We start from the raw sequence: 20,827 nt of genomic DNA on the forward strand, positions 1-20,827 counted from the left end.
CCTTTGAACAAATCAGCCCAGTGTTTTCAAATCTAAGAACCAAGTTTGTTTGGTTTTTTCTTCCCAGTTCAAAAGTTATCTTTCAGTATTTGTTATAAGTCGGACTGCTAGCAGTCAATTCTCCCAGTCTCTGTTTATCTGGGAACATTTTTATTTTGCCTTTTTCCCTGAAGCATAGATTTTATAGACACGGAATACTTGGGTGACAATTTTTTTCTTTCAAATCTTTTAATATGACATCCCACGGCCTTCACTCTGCCATTTCTGACTGGAAGTCAGTGATTAATCTTATTGTGGTCTCCTCATATATGGGGAGGAGAAGGAAATGGAAACTCACTCCAGTATGCTTGCCTAGAGAATCCCGTGGACAGAGGAGCCTGGTGGGCTGCTGTCCATGGGGTCGCACAGAGTCGGACATGACTGAAGCGACTTAGCATGCATGTATGCATTGGAGAAGGAAATGGCAATCCACTCCAGTGTTCTTGCCTGGAGAGTCCCAGGAACAGAGGAGCCTGGAAAGGCTGCCATCTATGGGGTCACACAGAGTCAGACACAGCTGAAGTGACGCAGCAGCAGCAGCATATCTGGAGAACAGTTTCTCTCTGGCTACTTTCAGGATTTTTCCTTTGTTTTTCCACAGTTTGACCAAGATGTGTCTTAGAGTGGATCTGTTTCCTGTCATTTTGCTAGAGGTGAACTCTGAACCTGGAGAGTGTTTTTCATCAAAATCTTATAATCTTTTAGCCATGATGTCTACAAGTAATGTTATGCTGCCCCCTCTCATCTCCCTTCTTTCCGAGAGTCTCTTTCCTTCCATATTTGATGGTGTGCTGAGTGGATGCTGTAGATCGTTTTCCCTCAACATCTTCTCTCTTTGTTTTTTACACTGATTTCCTGAATTCATCTTTCAGTTTATGGATTCTTTCTGCTACCATCTCAAGTGTGCTATTGAACCTATTTTTCAATTTAATAACTATAGTTTTCAAGTCTAGGACTTATATTAGTTTCCTTTTTAAAAACAATTCCTAGCTACTCATTGAGTGTCTCTTTTGACTGAGTATCATATTTTCATCTAATTCTTCAAGCATGGCTCCTTTAGTCCATCTTGCAGTTATCATTATTTTGACATTTTAATGTTTTGACCTTCATGCTGAATTTATAAGTGATATATGAGTTATATGTGATATATAAATGCTTTGCTCACCACCGTTTCAACACTAGAGTTTTCTGATTTTAACTGTGTACTTATCTTTCCCAGCGAGTTTTATACTTTGATAGAGTTTCCTTTTCCTAATTAGCATCTTTTCATTTCAGCTTGTAGAACTCCTTTTAACATTTCCTATTAGACTGATCTAATGGTGATGAAAGTAGGGAAAACCACTAGACCATTCAGGTATGACCTGAATCAAATCCTTTATGAGTGTACAGTGGACGTGAGAAATAGACTTAAGGGACTAGGTCTGATAGACAGAGAGCCTGACGAATTATGGATGGAGCTTCATGACATTGTACAGGAGACAGGGATCAAGACCATCCCCATGGAAAAGAAATGCAAAAAGCAAAATGGTTGTCTGAAGAGGCCTTACAAATAGCTGTGAAATGAAGAGAAGTGAAAAGCAAAGGAGAAAAGGAAAGGTATTCCCATTTGAATGCAGAGTTCCAAAGAATAGCAAGGAGAAATAAGAAAGCCTTCCTCAGCGATCAGTGCAAAGAAATACATGAAAACAACAGAATGGGAAAGACCAGAGATCTCTTCAAGAAAATTAGAGATACCAAGGGAACATTTCATGCAAAGATGGGTTTGATAAAGGTCAGAAAAGTTATGGACCTAACAGAAGCAGAAGATATCAATAAGAGGTGGCAAGGATACACAGAAGAACTGTACAAAAAAGGTCTTCATGACCCAGATAATCATGATGGTGTGATCACTCACCTACAGCCAGACATCCTGGAATGTGAAGTCAAGTGGGCCTTAGAAAGCATCACTATGAACAAAACTAGTGGAGATGATGGAATTCCAGGTGAGCGATTGCAAGTCCTAAAAGATGATGCTGTCAAAGTGCTGCACTCAATATGCCAGCAAATTTGGAAAACTCAGCAGTGGCCATAGGACTGGAAAGGGTCAGCTTTCATTCCAATACCAAAGAAAGGAAATCCCAAAGAATGCTCAAACTACCGCACAATTGCACTCATCTCACACGCTAGTAAAGTAACACTCAAAATTCTCCAAGCCAGGCTTCAGCAATACGTGAACTGTATGTTCAAGCTGCTTTTAGAAAAGGCAGAGGAATGAGAGATCAAATTGGCAACAACCGCTGGATCATCAAAAAAGCAAGAGAGTTCCAGAAAAACATCTACTTCTGCTTGATTGACTATTTTAAAGCCATTGACTGTGTGGATCACAATAAACTGTGGAAAATTCTGAAAGACATGGGAATACCAGACCACCTGACCTGCCTCTTGAGAAACCGGTATGCAGGTCAGCAAGCAAGAGTTAGAACTGGACCTGGAGCAACAGACTGCTTCCAAATAGGAAAAGGAGTATGTCAATGTTGTATATTTTCACCCTGCTTATTTAACTTCTATGCAGAGTACATCATGAGAAACGCTGGGCTGGAGGAAGCACAAGCTGGAATCAAGATTGCTGGGAGAAATATCAATAACCTCAGACATGTAGATGACACCACGCTTATGGCAGAGAGTGAGGAAGAACTAAAGAGCCTCTTGATGAAAGTGAAGGAGGAGAGTGAAAAAGTTGGCTTAAATCTCAACATTCAGAAAACTAAGATCATGGCATCTGGTCCCATCACTTCATGGGAAATAGATGCAGAAACTGTGGAAACAGTGTCAGACTTTATTTTTTGGGGCTCCAAAATCACTGCAGATATTGACTGCAGCCATGAAATTAAAAGATGGTTACTCCTTGGAAGGAAAGTTATGACCAACCTAGATGGCATATTAAAAAGCAGAGACATTACTTTGCTATACAAAGGTCTGTCTAGTCATGGCTATGGTTTTTCCAGTGGTCATGTATGGATGTGAGAGTTGGACTGTGAAGAAAGCTGAGCGCCAAAAAATTGATGCTTTTGAACTGTGATGTTGGAGAAGATTCGGGAGCCCCTTGGACTGCAAGGAGATCCAACCAGTCCATCCTAAAGGAGCTCAGTCCTGGGTGTTCATTGGAAGGACTGATGCTGAAGCTGAAACTCCAATACTTTGGCCACCTCATACGAAGAGCTGACTCACTGAAAAAGACCCTGATGCTGGGAGGGACTGGGGGCAGGAGGAGATGGCGACAACAGAGGATGAGATGCTGGATGGCATCACCGACTAATGGACATGAGTCTGAGTAAACTCTGGGAGTTGGTGATGGACAGGGAGGCCTGGCGTGCTGCGATTCATGGGGTCGCAAAGAGTCGGACATGACTGAGCGACTGAACTGCACTGAACTGAAGAACCCTCCAGCCTAAAGCAAGGAGGCACCAAACACAGCAAACTAAATAAAATGAAAAGATGAGAAATATACAGGAGGTGAAGGAACATGGTAAAAACTCGATAGACCAAACAAACGAAGAGGAGACAGGGAGTCTATCAGAGAATTCAGAACACTGATAGTAAAGGTGATACAAAATCTTGAAAACAAAATGAAGGCAGGGGTAAAAGCAAATCACTACTAAAAAGTCATCAAACAACAATGAAAGAATGCTAGAGAGGAAGAGGACAACACCTGCAAAATATACAGAAGACAATTAACTAAACAGTTACAGAAATCCCTGCTGATCAATAAATAAGATAAAGGGATTAAACAGTGGTTGAATGGTTTAAAAAAGAAAGAAATAAAAAGACCCAACTTGAAGTTATCTACAAGAAACTCATTTTAGATTTAAAGACATATATAGGCTCAAAATGAAGGGATAAAAAAAGATACTCCATGCATGTAAATAGTAAGCAAAAGAAAGCAGGGGTGGCTACTCATATAAAAGAGAAAATAGATATTAAGTCCAAAATTGTCTCCATAGAAAAAGAACATCTCTGAATTTTAATAAGAGTCACTTCTACAGGAAGATATAAAAATTATATATGCATACAGCATCAGAGCCCATAAAGGTATAAAGCAAATACTGGAAAAAAAGAAAAAAAACTGATTGCATAAAGTGGCCGTAAGGAACTTCAATTATCCACTTATAAAAATGGATAGAGAATCAGTAAACAAATATGCCTTGAAAACACTATAGATCACATGCTCCTTACAGACATATTTAAACATACCACCAAACAGCAGTGCATATACATTCAAATACACAAGCAACCTTCTCCAGGACACTCAATAGGCCACAGTCAAGTTTTACCAAATTCAAAACATTTGGTTACGAAAGCACCATTTCAAAATAATTATTAATTAATAATTAATAAATTTGAAATAATTTAGGTATCTTTTCTGACCACAGTAAGATGAAATAAATCCCTTAAGAGCAAGAAAACAGGAAAATTGAGAAATATGTGGAAACTAAACCATACAGTCTTTTCCCCACTTGTGGTTTTACTGAGGCTTAACTGACATTGACCACTGCATAATTTGAAGACATACAGCATAATGATTTGACTTACATACATCAGGAAATGATTATCACAAGAAGGTTAGTGAACATCATCTCGTATGGATACAAAATAAAAATAAAAGAAAAAAATTTTTCTTTTGTGACGAGAACTCTTAGGATTTACTTTCTTAAACCTCATATATAAAATACACCAATTTTAATTATATTTATCATGCTGTATAAAAGCTTTTTTTAAAAAAAATTGGGGCAAAGATGAAATCAAAGGGAAAATGAAAAAGTATATTGAGACAAACTAAAATGAAACACGACACACTAAGACTTATGGGATGAACCAAAAGCAAAACTACAGGAGATGTTCATAATGATAATTGCATACATTAAAAGGTAAGAGAAACTTCAAATAAAAAATTTAATTTTATGCCTCAAGGAACTACAGAAAATGAAAACACTCATCTCACATTTAGCAGAAGAATTAGACCACAGAAAAATAATAGAAAATATAAACAAAACTAAGTAGTGTTTTCTGGAAAACATTAATGTGACAGACTGTTAGCTAGATTAAGATGAAAGAGACACAAATCAATGAAATCAGAAATGAAAAAGGAGGCAATACAAATGATGCCTCAGTAATAAAAGAATCATTAGAATCGATCATAAATAATTATGTCAGCAAATTAGATAACCTAGAAGAAACAGATAAATTCCTAGAAACATACAACCTATTAACACTGAATTGAGACAAAATAGAAAGTCGGAACAGACCAATAACAAATAAGGAGACAGAATCAATAATATAGAAATAAAGAAAATTCAGGGCCATATGACTTCATTGGTAAGTTTTACCAAACATTTAAAGAATTCAGACCAATCCTTTTCAAGTCCTCCAGGAAAACTGGAGAGCAGGGAACACTTTTAAATTAAGTCTACAAGGCCAGCATTACCTTGGTATCAAAGTCAGAAAAAGACATTACAAGAAGATTATAGGTCAATATCTGGAATGAGCACAGATTCAAAAATCCTCAAAAAGTGTTAGCAAAGCTAATTCAAGAATTAATTAGAAGGATCCTACTCCATGATTAAATGTGATTTATTCATGGGATGCAAGGATGGTTCAAAATAACACAAATCAATCAACATAATACACTACATTAACAAAATGGGGAAAAACTCATGATCATCTCAATAGACGCAGAAAAGGATTTGACAATATTCAACATTCTTTCTCAGCAAATTGGGTACAGAAGGATCACACCTCAACACAATAATGGCACATATGAAAAGGTCACAGCAAACATATGACTCAAAAGTGAAAAACTGAAAGCTTTCACTCTAATATCAGGAAGAAGGCAAAAATGCCCACACCCACCACGTTTATTTAACACAGCACTGAAAGTCCGAGCCAGAGGACTTAGGCAAGACGAAGAAATAAAATGCATTAAAATCAGAAAGGAAGAAGTCAAATTGCCTCCATTTGCAGATGACATGATCATATATGTAGAAAATCCTAAAGTTTCAAAAGCAACAACAGTGACAACGGTAACAGAAACCTTCAGAACTCATAAATGAATTCAGCAAAGTTGCAGGATGTAAAATCAGCATATAGTAGTCATTATATAAAGCAATGAACTATCCCAAAAAGGGTATTAAGGAGAAAACACCATTCTGAATATAAAGAATGACATGCTGTGCTATGCTGCGCTTAGTCACTTAGTTGTGTCTGACTCTTTGTGACCCCATGGACTATAGCCCACCAGGCTCCTCTGTCCATGGGGATTCTCCAGGCAAGAATACTGGAGATCCATTATGCTATCTCTCCATAATACAACCTCCTCACCTCTCTCCCAACATATAAAGAGAAGGACACTATATATGTATATCAATCCTCACCCTGAATATACAAATAGATTACCTACTACCACACACAGGTATAAACACCCTAACAGTCTTCAAAGAAATACATTTAAATATGCCCAGGACTCCATACATTATGAGCACTTTCATAATTCATGCACCTAATGATGGACACATACAAATCAGTATACACAAGTAAGACAGATAGAAATATCTCCAGGAAACCACTTATGAAAAAACTTCCATATACCAAATGATCCCTAGCTAGTAGAAGCCAGCTCATACATCTGCATATATTAACAAATAATCACTTCACCTATTTCTAATATATATAAATGAAGTTTACCAACTCCCCGGTATAAACCTGAAATCTCACCTTCTCATCAGATATACACATACTAACTTCTCAAAATATGTAAGCCTAGGTGGCCCCTACTGAAAAATAGAAATCAAAGCACTAGCAAATATTCCTCCAAATGGCCATTCCCATTGAATACACACACAAGCTCATTATACACACAACTCTCCATAAGCCCCAAATATAACCACAATTACCCACTACATTGCAAATATGCAAAGATATGACTATATACATATACTCTGTTTCAAATACATACCACACTACCTGCATATGCTTATGCCACATTCCCAAATTCTCACACAGAATTAATTCTCCCATCATGTAGAATACAGAAACATATAAACACAAGAATAAACATCTACCAGGCCCTAAAAATAGCCACAGACTTGCCCCCTACACAGCAAAATATATATAGATGGCCCCAGAGAAAGCCCCTGAAATCCTAGAGGGTGTATGGGGGGGTCCCTCTCTGGGCTGAGTGTGGGTCTGTCGCGGTCTCTGTGGGGTTATTGGGGGCCCTGTGCTGGAACAGTGTGGGTGTATGGGGGGTCCCTCTCTGGGGTGAGTGTGGGTCTGTCGAGGTCTCTGTGGGGTGATTGGGGGCCCTGTGCTGGGTCACTGTGTGTATATGGGGGGTCCCTCTCTGGGGTGAATGTGGGTCTCACCCACTCTTCACGGGCCCCTCCATTGCTGTCCTCTCTGCACCTCACGGCACGAGAAGGAAGGGACTCTCCAGGTCAGGTTTCTTGCTGTTCTGTCAGTGTCCCTTCTGCGTCATGTCTCCAGAAGGGCACCTTAGTTCCAGCTCCCCCAACTCAGCGCTCACCTCTTGGTGCCTCTGAGAGGCCCTGGCAGCAGCCAGGCTCAGGATCCAAGCTCTGTGCTCCCCTCTCCTGAACTCTCGAGGTCACTCGATGACCTAGGACCCAACGCCTCCCCTCAGACCCTGGCTGAGCCCCCACCGCTGTGCCCACCGTGGGGGATGCGGTGCAGAGTCAGGACTAGTCTCCAGGGAGGAACCACAGCACAAGTAGGCCTGTGCCCACTGTCCCCACAGCCCCGGGCCTGGTCCCACATGTGGGGGCCCTGACAGGCATGGAGGCAGGCCCGTTCCTGCCAGCTCCTGGATCAGAGGCCCCCTTCTGGAGGGGGACTGTGCACCAGGGCAGTGTCTGTGACATAGAGCCCAGAATCTCTCTGGAGAAATGCTCGTCTCCCCGCTTTCCAGCTTGGATGAGCCCAAGGAGGAAAGCTGATGGCGTGTTCATTTTCTGCAGGTCCCTTCCATGCATGCTGGGTGACACATCCTGGCTGCTGGTGTCTTCCACCCCGGCCTCTGGAGTGAGTAAGACTGAGTGCAGGTGAGACCTGCTGTGACTCCTGAACAGTCCCTGGGCCTGTTGAGTCCTACCTGTACCCTGGGAGCCTCCTTGGGCCACACATGTAGGTAGAGGTCACGGACTGTGAGTCTGTCCTGAGTACCCAGTCCTGTAAAAGCTGATTGCTACCGTGGGGAAAAGTGAAGCTTCTCTGCTTGAGCTTCTGTTGCCTCTGGAAGCGTGGCCCTCTGTTGAGGGCCTCCAGGTGGCCTCCCTCAGACAGGTCCGGGGAACTAGAGTAGAGAGGAGACTCTGGAGCGATGCCAGCATGAGCCACCAGGCCCCTCTCTTCTTTCCTCTGGCCCTATGGACGGTGGTGGGACACCAATGCTCCTTGGTAAATGCACCATCTATGGGCTCCCCTGGCACTAACATCCTTCCTCTACATCCCATCCCAGCCACATCTGGGAGAGAAAGGGGCTTTCAGGGCAGCAGCATCTACCCTGCTGTGACTTGGGGGTGAGGCTTGTCCCACCTCTGGACTCCCCTCCTTATTCTGACATGTGAGTTTGTCCCTGACACTTCTTGAGCCTGAGGGGAATTTCAGCTTCTGAACACACCTCCCCTACCAGCTGCACAATGTCCAGGAGGAGAGAGAGTAGGATGGAACTGAGCAAGATCCTGAGAAGAGGGAGGTCTTTCGGTTTAGTTCACTGTGACATGTCCTAAATGCTGTTGCTTGTTTCTCTAATGCTGGTATTATGGAAACTGAAGGCGCAGTTATGGAACTGGGGTGAGGATGAGGATCCATCCTGGGGTCACCCTCCCTCCATGACCCCATCCCGTCTGGAAGTCAAAGCAGGCACCGGGGAAGCGTGGACCCCGATGCCTTCCATCTCCCTCAGTGAGACACCGACAGGCCACTACCCCTGCTCATGGGAAAAAAACATTTATTTCATGAAACAAAATTTCGGGTAGGAAGAAGCCTTTAGCACACAGAGGATGTGCTAACATTGGAGAAAATTGTATTTATCTGCATGGCATGCATTTTTTTCTTGGAGGAGAGTTTTCCTACCCAGAATGCTGTGAATAGCATGTAGGATTCACCAAAAGAGGTATATTTCTGAGGAAGACCATGCCTTGGACAGTGGAGGGAATGGCCTGGGACCCGTGTCACTCGTGAGCCATGCTGGCAGGCTCTGCCTGGAGGGGGACCTGGCTCCTTGGGTTAAAAGGCCCACTTTCTGTCCCTGGGACTGGTCCACTTACTCTTTTTGGAAAAGCTATGGCCCGTTGGGGTGGCTTGGTGATAACGGGGTGTATCTCTCCTCATTCTCCTTTCCTCTTGGTAAGACAGGATTCTGTGGTGGCAGCAATTTCTGAGCCTTGAAAACACATTCCTAGGTCACACTGGTACAGCCCATAATGAAGCATGCAGTGGGATTGTGTCTGAGAGTGCTGGGTGCCATACTGTGGTCATCTCACTGAGGTTACATTCCATAGCAAATGGGCCTGAGGTGAGGAGTGGCGAGCCACTCGCTTGCTTCAAAAATCCAAAAGGGTGGATCAAATCTTGTTCCATTAGAAGAAAGAAAACAGCAATTGGATGGATTTTAAAACAGTCGTTAGGCTGTATTGCGTTAGGGTCCCCAGAGAGAAAAATGTGAATTTTGCCCCCTAGGTTCGGTATCCAGGTTGACACACAGGCTGTGTACCCACAGGATCCAAGAATGCTCCAGATACACCTAGGCTTACTAGACCTCTCTTACAGAGGAAACGTGATGGAACAGACCTTTGAACGTTCTTTTGATTCTCCCTGTGACTGTGGGACACGTCCATATGGTCATGGCCTCTGGGGATATTGCCACTGATAAATGACCTCCAACCGAGTACTTTCAAGCAGTGTGTGACCCTCAGCAGGCAGGAGGCTGGGAAAGCCATCTTCCTTCAAGAAAGGAAAGGCATCCACAGAGAGTGTGCTTTCAGGCCTCTATCTTGCAGCATGTGTTTTGCTTCTTAGATGTCAGACCTCTAGGCCCGCTCCAAGAGCCTAAATTTTGGAGTCAGGGCTGTGTGTCTCGCTGCACTTTCTGAGCCTTGCAAACACATTCCTAGTTCAGAGTGGTCCTGCCCATGAAGAAGCAGGCTCCGGGTGTGTGTCTGAGAGGGTCAGGTCCCATACTGTGGTCACCTGGTCAAGGGCACCCTGCACCTCAAATGGGCTCCCGGGGAGGAGTTGGGGGCTGCACCCTTGCCTCAGAAATCCCAAAGCGGGGAGCAAAGCTAGCTCTGTCAGAAGGAAGAAAACAGCAATTGGATGAATTTTCAAGCAGTTGCTAGGCCATACCACGTTAGGACTCCCCGAGAGAAAAATGTGAATTTTGCCCCCTAGGGCCTGTATCCAGCTTGACACACAGGGTGTGTCCCTGTAGGATCCAAGAATGCTCCAGACAATCCTAGACTCAATAAATCTCTCCTGCAGGGGAAACATGATGGAACAGACCTTTGGATGTTGCTTTGACTTTCCCTGTGAGTGTGGGTCCCCTCCCTAGGTGTAGGGCCTCAGGGGTCATTGTCACTCAGAAATGACCTCCAAGCAATGCTTACAAGCAGCGTGTGACTGTCAGCACGCAGGAGGCTGGGAAAGCTATCTCTTTTGAGGAAGAAAAGGCATCCAGAGAGAGTGTGTTTTCAGGCCTCTATCTTACAGCAACTGTTTCATGTCTCAGACATCAGACCTCTAGGCCTGCTCCAAGGCCCTAAATTCCAGGGTCAGGGCCATGTGTCCCCCTGAATTTTCCGAACCTTGTAAACACATTCCTAGGTCATAGCAGTATTGCCCATGAAGATGAAGGCTGCAGGAGTGAGTCTGAGAGGGCTGGGTTCCATACTGTGGCCACCTCCTCAAGGTTACCTTGCTCCTCAAATTGGCCCCGGGCGAGGAGTTGCGGGCCACCCCCTTGCTTCAGAAATCCAAAAGGGGAGAGCAAAGCTAGCTCTGTCAGAAGGAAGAAAAGAGCAATTGGATGGATTTTCAAGCATTTACTAGGCCGCACTTCATTAGGGCTCCCCAAGAGAAAAATGCGAATTTTGCCCCCTAGGACCGGGATCCAGCTTGACAGAGTGTGTCCCCATAGGATCTAAGAATGTTCCAGAAAGACCTAGGCTCATTAGATCTCTCCTGCAGAGGAAATGTGATGGAACAGACGTTTGCACATCGCTTTGACTTTCCCTTTGAGTGTGGGACCCCTCCCTAGGCACCGGGGCTCAGGGGCCACTGCCACTGACAAATGACCTCCAAGCAAGCGCTTTCCAGCCGTGTGTGACTCTCAGCCCACAGGCGGCTGGGGAAGCTATCTTCCTTGGAGCCAGGAAAGGCAGCCCCAGAGAGAGTTTCCAGGCCTCTATCTTGCAGCAAGTGTTTCACTTCTCAGACGTCAGACCTCCAGACATGATCCAAGGGCCTAAATTGCAAAGTCAGGGCTGCGTGCCTCCCTGCACTTTTCGAGCCTTGCAAACACATTCCTAGGTCATAGCAGTACTTCCCACGAGGAAGCAGGCTGTGGGAGCGTGTCTGAGAGGGCCAGGTTCCATACTGTGGTCACCTGGTCAAGGTGACCTTGCACCTCAAATGGATCACAGGCGAGGTGTTTCGTGCTTCCCCCTTGCTTCAGAAATCCCAAAGGGGGGAGCAAAGCGAGTTCTGTCAGAAGGAAGGAAACAGCAATTTGATGGATTTTCAAGCAGTTGCTAGGCCACACCACGTTAGGGCTCCCTGAGAGAAAAATGCAAATTTTGCCCCCTAGGTCTGGCATTCAGCTTGACACACAGAGTGTATCCCCGAAGGATTCAGGAATGTTCCAGACAGACCTAGGCTCACTAGCTCTCCCCTGCAGAGGAAACTAACACAAAATTGGAAATCAACTATATTCCAATATAAAAGAAACATCAAATTTAAAACATGAGGTTGCTCCCATGCCTTCAAGGAGCCTCAAAAACCCGGCCTACAGCTGCCTTCGGAATGCAGCCGCTACAACCCTGTCCCTGACTCCCTCCATTCCTGCTGCTCATGAATCCTGCCATCCTTCAGTTTTAGTGGACAAGCGTGTACCTAAATGATAGTAACTGACCCTTAAAATGAGAATTATCAACAAATCGTTTGCAAAAATGTTCTAAGTAAATCATAAATAGCAGATGGAAGATTAAATCAAGAAGAGTTTGGGTAAAGCTCACCACTTGAGTTCCAAATTATGATTGTATTAGAAGTAGATGCCTTGAAACAGTTGAGAGGCTATAAAAATAAATGATTCAATGCTGAAATGTTTCCCAAATTAATTCAAATTGACATGAATAGAAATAAAACTATCCCAACAAATATGACAAATACCTCCAGTACACACCACCACTTGCTAGCTTTAAAAACTATACAGCTGATCCCTAACCTGTGCAGCTGCCCCACAATAAGAGCCTTAGCTCTGTACATATTTAAACAGGTTACATTTTGTAAAAAGTTTTTTTCTTGAGAATATGTTACTGTTCTAACATCTTAATAGTCAATTACAAGAATTAAACCTATTGACAGCTGCAGTAAGCACTTCTACAAAAACATCAGTTAGCTCATCAGCTATAACGACTCTGGGAAGGAAGAAGCTAGAAATATAATAAGCAGCAGGTCTTCCAACTCCACCTGTCCTCGTACATCAGACCACGGCCACTTCTCTGGTGCAAACACATCAACACAGAATAACCCTCTTACTTCACTCACAGTGCATACACAGATGGTGATAGGTAAAACTTGGAGAGCTCTTCTTAGACAACCATGAGATTATTTGCTGCTTCCATAACTTTCAATACCTTTTTGTAATGTCTAAGATAGTAAGATAGGGTGAAAGACAATGAAAAACACTTATTAATTATCAGTAAATACATATGATGTCATATCTATCACTGTTTTTAAAAGTTCCTTGTACTAAAACAGGACCTACATAGAGCAAAGTGTTCATTTCCTCACAAGAATGACATCCAAAATATGGTCTCTGAACTGCCTGTACTTTTCCTCCTTACCACCAGTGGAAGTGATAACCGACCCTAATGATTTATCAAGGAAGTGAAATCATTACCAAAAATTAAGAGTATCTGTTGTTAGTAGCAAGAGGTATGGTTTTTTTGGGGGGATGGGGTAGGCAGAATTTTATAAGTTTATTTTGAAGAAGTTACTTTTTAAAGTGTTCAAAAATGTTTTTACAACTGATCTTGCAGTTTTCACAAACTGGAAAACTAAATGGCGTGCAAAGGCCGTTGACAGGGCGCTGGTTACAGAAAGGAGAGTGGAGCCAGGAGCGGACTCTGACTGAGACACGGAAGGTGAGGACGGGCATGGAGCAGCGCACACGCTCCCACACGCTCCCCCCAGAGCAGAGGGACTCTGGTGTGAAGCGCAGGCGATGGCTGAGCACACGCCGTCCTCTTGGCTTAAAGCACAATCAGAGGAGGGTGCCGGCTCCTCTGATACAGTTGCAATAATTTTGAGATCAATTCCTATGGAAAATATTAAAGGTCTCTCCTTGGAAGAGGTCATCACATGTCCCTACCTGATTGCTGTAGACAAATGGATCTGAATTACAAATATTACTTTATCCGACACATGAAAAATGTCATCCCTCCTCAAAATATAGATGTATAGGCTTTCACAAGCCTCTACATTTTCTATGGTACATACTCTTTGTTTATAAAAAACATACATACACAGATACATACACACACATAAATGAATACAGAAAATACCTAAGAGTTCATTTCTTTATCAGCCACTTCTTTCTGCTTTTCTTTGGCAAGGTGATTGGCCAGGATTCCCTCCTGTAAGCTTCTGGCATTCCATTCTCCAGAAAGCTGCTTCTGAGCGTCATGTCACACTTCCATAACCTGGAGAGACACTATATGAAGTTTTTGGGCCCATATCATTAAAAGAAAAAAAAAACAGTTAAAAGCTTAGAAGCAGAATATAAAATATATAAAACTGTTTAGAGGAAGTAGCCTTTTCAAGCACAAGAATCTTTATCTCACGTGATTAACTTGGATCTTAATTTAAATGTCTGCTAAATTTATCACAGAGCAAAAGCATGCAGATATATTATTGTGAAAGGAAATTTCTTTACAAAGCATTTAACTAGTTCCTTCACAGTCTCAAGCCAAGTTAGACTGTATTTTAACATTTAAAAACCCCAAATTAATACATGGATTGGAATTAAGAAGATTATTTTGTCTAATGTATCAAAAGTGCCAATCATTATGTTAATAATTAACCTCAAGTTATATCCAGTCCTCCACTCAGAAAACACATACAGAGCATCTATTAGAAGCCAAGAATAGTAAGAAACTAATCACTTAAACTACGAATGTCACAGTTCATACCTAGGTTGGGATAACACCTTGTTTGAAATCTAAATAATACATATTAAATAAATGGGATATTATAAATAATATTGATGAAATGGTGTTAGAAATTTGAAATTTTCAGCAACGATTACTCTACCTGATTCAGATCCTTTCTCAGTCTTCAGTTCCATCTAGTGCTCTGAGAGTGAGTTCAAGTTGCTGTTTCATTTCAGCTTCTTTACTATATTGGTCTTCCTTTCTTCTTAACTGCTCCCTAATTTTTTCATATAACATGCCAGCATTTCTTCTATTCTCTTCTTCTTGCTTTAAGGTCAATCTGCAAAATTTATAGAGCTCTTCTTAAAAAAAAACATGAGACTATTCACTGCTGCAGTAACTTTCATTCCCTCTTTACAATGTTTAAAATAGTAAAATGATGGGAAATACAGTGAAGAACACTTAATAATGATCACTGTTTTCATGCAGAGGGTTAAGAATAAAACAGCATAAATATTTTTTTCTGTCTTGAGAAAAATGGCTACTTCATACTTCTGTGGGTGGAAATGAAAAGTAATCTAAACTTTCTAAAGAATAGTTTAGAAATATGGATCGAAGACCGTTTCTAAACGTTCTCATACTTTAACCAAATAATACACTATTATTAAAGAAAAGGAATTCAAAATAATTAAAAATGTAGAAATGAATCTGTAGAAAAGATGTTCCTTGTAAGATTAAACATAATACAGAAAAGTGAAAAAGAATCGAAAGTCAATCTGTTGAATTGTGAATGAGGTTTCTGTTATGGTGGACTCCTGTATGATTATGAAAATGATGATATGGAAAAATATACATTAAGTCATTAGAAGCATTCACTGTTAAGAACTTATATTATTTCCATGAATTTCACACTCCAGAATACTAACGACGTATTCTCCCCTGTAAACTCCCAGAGGGTAAGTTAAAAATTATAACACAGCTACGTCTCTGCAGTATTGAAGTAAATAACAGTTCATATATTGCTTTAAAACTAGGATGTGCAGTATCTCAAGCTGCCAAGCTCTCGTTGCCACTCCACTTTCTGATGCCCTAACTGTGATTCACTTCTTTTCTCTCCGACAGTTCTTTCTGTAGCTCATGGACCTTATTTTCCAGTTTTTAAATTTCTCCTCTAAGTAGTTCACAGTGGCTTTTTTAAAGTTCTATTTATCTTTCACATGAAAGAATTGCATCCCGAATTTTCAACAAGCTAACACAATCTGCAACAAGAAGAAAACACATAGAAACAAGAAACACACTGATGTGAGTAATTTTTGAGTATAAAGGACTGTGTCTTTCATGTCTACTCCTCCATACACTGAACAAATATTGAGTGTCTATCAAGTGGAAGACATTATTCTAAGCTCTCCAGATAAAACACATGACCCTGGCTCTTGTTTAGCTTGCAGTCTAGCAGAAGAGAAAGAGAAATGAAATAATGACATATATATGTATATATATAAAATTATAAATTCAGGTACAGTAAGAATGATCATAGGCTCAGCGTACACACTCACTTTCACTTTTAATACAAAACATATCTATAAGATGCACAGCACTGTAATATCCATAGCTCGAGCAGTCCTAGACAAGGTGAGCATGTATTACTACACTATACACAAACAGGCTTTGTACTGATATTTACACCACGGTCCTACCTTTATACCTCAAGCCAAGCGGTTCTACTTGCAATGTGGAAATCTTAGAGTGAAGACATCACCATCCTGGGAAGCACTTTCAGATGACTGAGTTCAGTCATTCAGGTAGCTCATGTCATTAATCTGTGCTTTGACCTCCATATAAACAATACTGTTTCACAATGTCCTTAAAATATTTATAAAATATACTAACTGTACAAAGGTGATACATAGCTCGTCATTAAATGAAAAACAGACACTTCTTAAAAGGACAGATTTTTATCAAAATGATAATTTGATCAATAGTGTTTCTAAATTAAGTTCTCAAAGTGTATGTCTCTACAACATATGAAGATTTTCTGTTTTGACACTATTCCTTTTACAAAATATATTCTACTAGGATGATATTTTTTATAATTAACTTTTTTATTATACCTTATCCTTTTCATTAGATGTTTTCTTTGCAGCCCTAAAATAACAAATGATTCTTTTCAGGCTAATATTAAATATTTAAAAATACAAACAATATCTAAACTTTGGCTTTTTACATAAAACCTTTGCACTGGCAAGTAATTTTTTACTAAAAGATTAAACAATGAATAAGAGTGGCATTAATGGACAAAGAAAATATATGAATAATACTAATAAAGCATTGAATTTAGATCAAAGGAAAAGGAAAAATATAACATTACTTGTGTTATTTGATAGGAAGCAGTATACCAGGGTTTGCGGCAGTTGTCATTTTCAATAAGAACTATCTTTTATGGCAGTGAAACCTATCTTGGAGTTTTCCTTAATTCCTTATAAGAAAGAAACCCATTTTTAAGAAAACCACAATAACCATGATATTAGCCTTCTGAGGACTTCCTATGCAACCGCTATGCATTATGATCAGCACTTGCCATATCTGAAGGCACTTTTGATCCTCACAGTGATTCTCGAAGAGAGGTAATGCATGAGGTCCTCTACACGGGGAAAGATGGGGCACAGAGAGACTGAGGACCGTGTCCAAGCCCACGGCAGGTCACCAACAGTCCCAGAGTTCAAACCCAGGAAGTCTGGCCTCAACACTGCGGCTCCAAAGCATGCTGAGAAAGGGAGATTTAAAGAAGTCTTTCTAAGTAATATGATAGCAAATGAATCTATATTATTATTCCATGCCTACCAATAGCTATAAATAATTAATGATTTCTGAATCTTAGCATATTTGTAAAAAAATCAAACATCTTTCCATGTAGGCAATATTGGAAATCTACTTGCAATAAAGACTTGCTTTTTGTAAAGAAATTCATCAATAGGCATTCATGTAACCATTCTGCTCTTTCTACATGCATCTGACATGCACTTATTGAGCACACAAGATGTGTTAACGGCACTCTTAGTATGGGAAGCATGGTTTTAGTAATTTAGAACTTTATGATCCAAAAATAATAATTAAGGAAAGATTGTCAATAGCTTTTTCTACTGAATATAAACAAAAATTCCCCTTTTCCCAGGAATCTATAAACAAAATGAAGTTAATATGATGTGATGTTTCAGAGTACCTTACAAAACCGTAGCTACTCATGATGATACGGTCATCCAGAATCACCAAGGAATGATTAAATCCTATTCAGTATAGCCTAAGTGTTTGTATATTCATGATTCTATAATTTTTAAAAATCTATGTATGATAGAATTAATTGAAGCAATCATCTGCATATTCAATTACATAAGGATATTACACTTCAGAACCAATGAACAAGCCCTTACCACAAAACTATATATGAACAGAAGTACTGTGTACAATTAGTTTACTGTTAATAGCTTAAAGATAATGTCATACAATCAATAAGCTTTCTACCACTGGAAATGGAAACAAGATTCAACTCAATAAACACGTCCTCTGCTGGCTCATTTCTAGTAGCATATATACACTAAAAGCTCCCCTCTGAATATAAAATAGGAAACTCCCGTGAACTCCCTATTCCTCTTCAGTTACCATCCAGTTCTCCACTGCCTGTCCCAGGAAATAGCGCCTGTGCAGCTGTTTACGTGTATTTGCTACAGTTCAGCTGCCAAGGGGACGAGGCCCTGAGACAACTTCTGGCCAGAGGCCGTCGTCGTCACCTCACCCTTTTGCGGTTAGGTGAAAAGTAACTTGCCTTACCCGAAAATAGGAGAAACACCTGAACTCAAAACCCAATTTTGTCCCTGTTTGTTTGAATTAATTCATGTATATTAAATCTACCAAAAATGAATTAGGAGATGATTTTTAATGTTATAAATGCTGGCTTCCCTTAAAAATATTTCCTCTCACTATATCTTAAACAGGGAGTCCCTACAGCACATTTGAAAGCTTTTTTTTTTTTATTTTAAAGGACTAATATTTGGAGAACAGACAAACTTTATATTATGATGATCCAAAATCTATTAACACCAATCAGAAAGAGAAACCAATTCCTAAATTAATGCAAATTATATATAATGATAATGTTATACATCAATACATATTATCTGCTTAAATTCAGTTATGTGTGTACTCAGTCCTGTCTGACACTTTGCATCCCCTAGGACTGTAGCCTGCCCGGATCCTCTGTCCATGGGGACTCTCCAGCCAAGAACATGGAGTGGGTTGCCACAACCTCCTCCAGGAGATCTTTCCAACCCAGGGATTGAACCCAGATCTCCCAACAATACTGGAGTGCGTATCCTAGCCTTTTCACCGGGGGAATTTCCTCACCCAGGAATTGAACTGGGGTCTCCTGCATTGCAGGTGGATTCTTTACCAGCTGATCTACCTGGGAAGCCCCTACATTCAGTTATATTAAATCCTAACAGCCACCGATGAAAGTGGATAAAGCATTTTTAATAATATTTACTGATTTCCCACCTGGAAATGAAATAAACTATAAAGTTATTATTTGTACCCTAACAACAAAGGTCCAATCTGGAAGGTTCAATACTTTTAATAGGCAGTTGGGCTGATTCTATGATCTACTCTGTTGCTGAATGCTCATCCCTAAGTCCATCCTAAAGGAGGTCAGTCCTGAGTGTTCATTGGAAGGACTGATGTTGAAGCAGAAACTAATACTTCGGCCACCTGTTAGGAAGAGCTGACTCATTTAAAAAGACGCTGATGATGGGAAAGACTGAAGGCGGGAGAAGAAGGGGCGACAGAGGATGAGATGGTTGGATGGCATCACTGACTCAATGAACCTGAGTTTAGGTAAACTCTGAGAATTGGGGATGGACGGGGAGGCCTGGCTTGCTGCAGTCCACAGGGTCACAAAGAGTTGGACATGAGTGAGCAACTGAACTGAACTGAACTGAACTGAAGTCAACTATGCTGAGATATCAGACAGAATGAATAGTCTTGGCATCAGTGACTGGCAATTTCAACAGAAAACCTTGACCACTGGCAATGATTTCTCTCTACACATATCTAGGTCAGGGACCATCATTGTCCTATTGTTCATAAATTCAACTCTTTAATCCTATGATTTGGTATTTGATCTCACCTTCTTTACCATGTAAAGAAATTATAAAAATGGAAGAAGTAAACAGTAGTCAGGAGAGTTTTTTTGCCTCAATTCCAAAGACAAGCTATAAATTACAGTAGACTCTAACAATATTTTAAGTTTTCTAATTGAAGTGCTATAAAAACTTAAGTGATCATCTGTTGATTCTAAAAGTCTACTTTTGAAAGGTAATTTTCTTTGTTATGAACTTGGTTGCAAACTGTATCATGTTGTTAAAGAATAGAAAATAGTATTAAACCAGAAATTTAAATTTACACTTTCACATACCTGTGAATGGTTATTTTCATCTCCATCAGATTTTTCTTGTTCTTCCTCTCATGTCATTTCTAAGTCTAGTTCTGCTGACAAATCTGTATGTTTTGTTAACATTACCTAGCATATTTAGATAAAAGACAGAATATTTAAAACACAGATTTAAAACATTGCATCAAATGACAGCTTGTACCAATCTTAATCTTCAGCTGAATATTTACTTCTTTAAGAAATACTTCCAATGATCTAAAACTTCAAGAAACCTTTTGGGAGATACCAGAATTCATCAGGTTACAGGCACACAAACATCTCAAAGATTCATTCATAAATTCATCCAAACATCAGTGAACAAAACAATCAGAAACCAAACAAAATTTCAAAATACTGGACAGACACATAAAGCCACAATATCTTCTCATCTCTACTTCATAGCAGGACATTTATAACAACATGCCAAGCTTCAACTGCAACATTATTCATGGTTTACAAAATTCCTGTTACTTTATTTTCCTTTTCTCAATTCCTTAAATTGAAATGCTTCTTTCCCAACAAATTATTTTTCACCTTTTAAGGCTCAGCCTGCTTTGTAAAGTTCTCCTTGATTATAGCTGTTTATTCCCCAGATAAACAGGTATCTCTTTCCTAAAGCTCCTTAGGACTTTATAGAGTTTTCAAGTGTATCTTCGTCACCTGAATGTAAGTTATTTCTTCACATGTCTACCCTCTTGGCTCTTAGACTGAAGAGGACAAGCTCTTAAACATCACCCTGGTATACATAAGTCTTCAGTTCTTTTATTCAATAATTATTTGGGGGGGTTCCTGCTCAGTACTAGACACTGGAGTTTAAAGAGAAATGTAGACAAAGGGGGTCAGGGATGGCTTTTCGAGAGAGACTGCCTGAGCGCAGACTTTGGCA

At 40.5% G+C, this 20,827-nt stretch overlaps 1 long non-coding RNA gene across 1 annotated transcript in view; it reads right to left on the reverse strand.

Annotated features, from left to right (window-relative positions):
• Nucleotides 1–20,827, reverse strand: part of LOC122696865 — a 29,858-nt gene that overhangs the window by 3,067 nt on the left and 5,964 nt on the right. The window contains exons 2-4 of the long non-coding RNA XR_006341920.1: nt 19,927–20,031; nt 14,623–14,802; nt 13,875–14,012 (exon numbers count right to left, since the gene is read on the reverse strand). This is a non-coding gene — a long non-coding RNA (uncharacterized LOC122696865). The remainder of the gene's footprint in view (nt 1–13,874; nt 14,013–14,622; nt 14,803–19,926; nt 20,032–20,827) is intronic.

The sequence above is a fragment of the Cervus elaphus genome, chromosome 7 (genome assembly GCF_910594005.1).
Source record: "Cervus elaphus chromosome 7, mCerEla1.1, whole genome shotgun sequence".
NCBI lineage: Eukaryota > Metazoa > Chordata > Mammalia > Artiodactyla > Cervidae > Cervus > Cervus elaphus.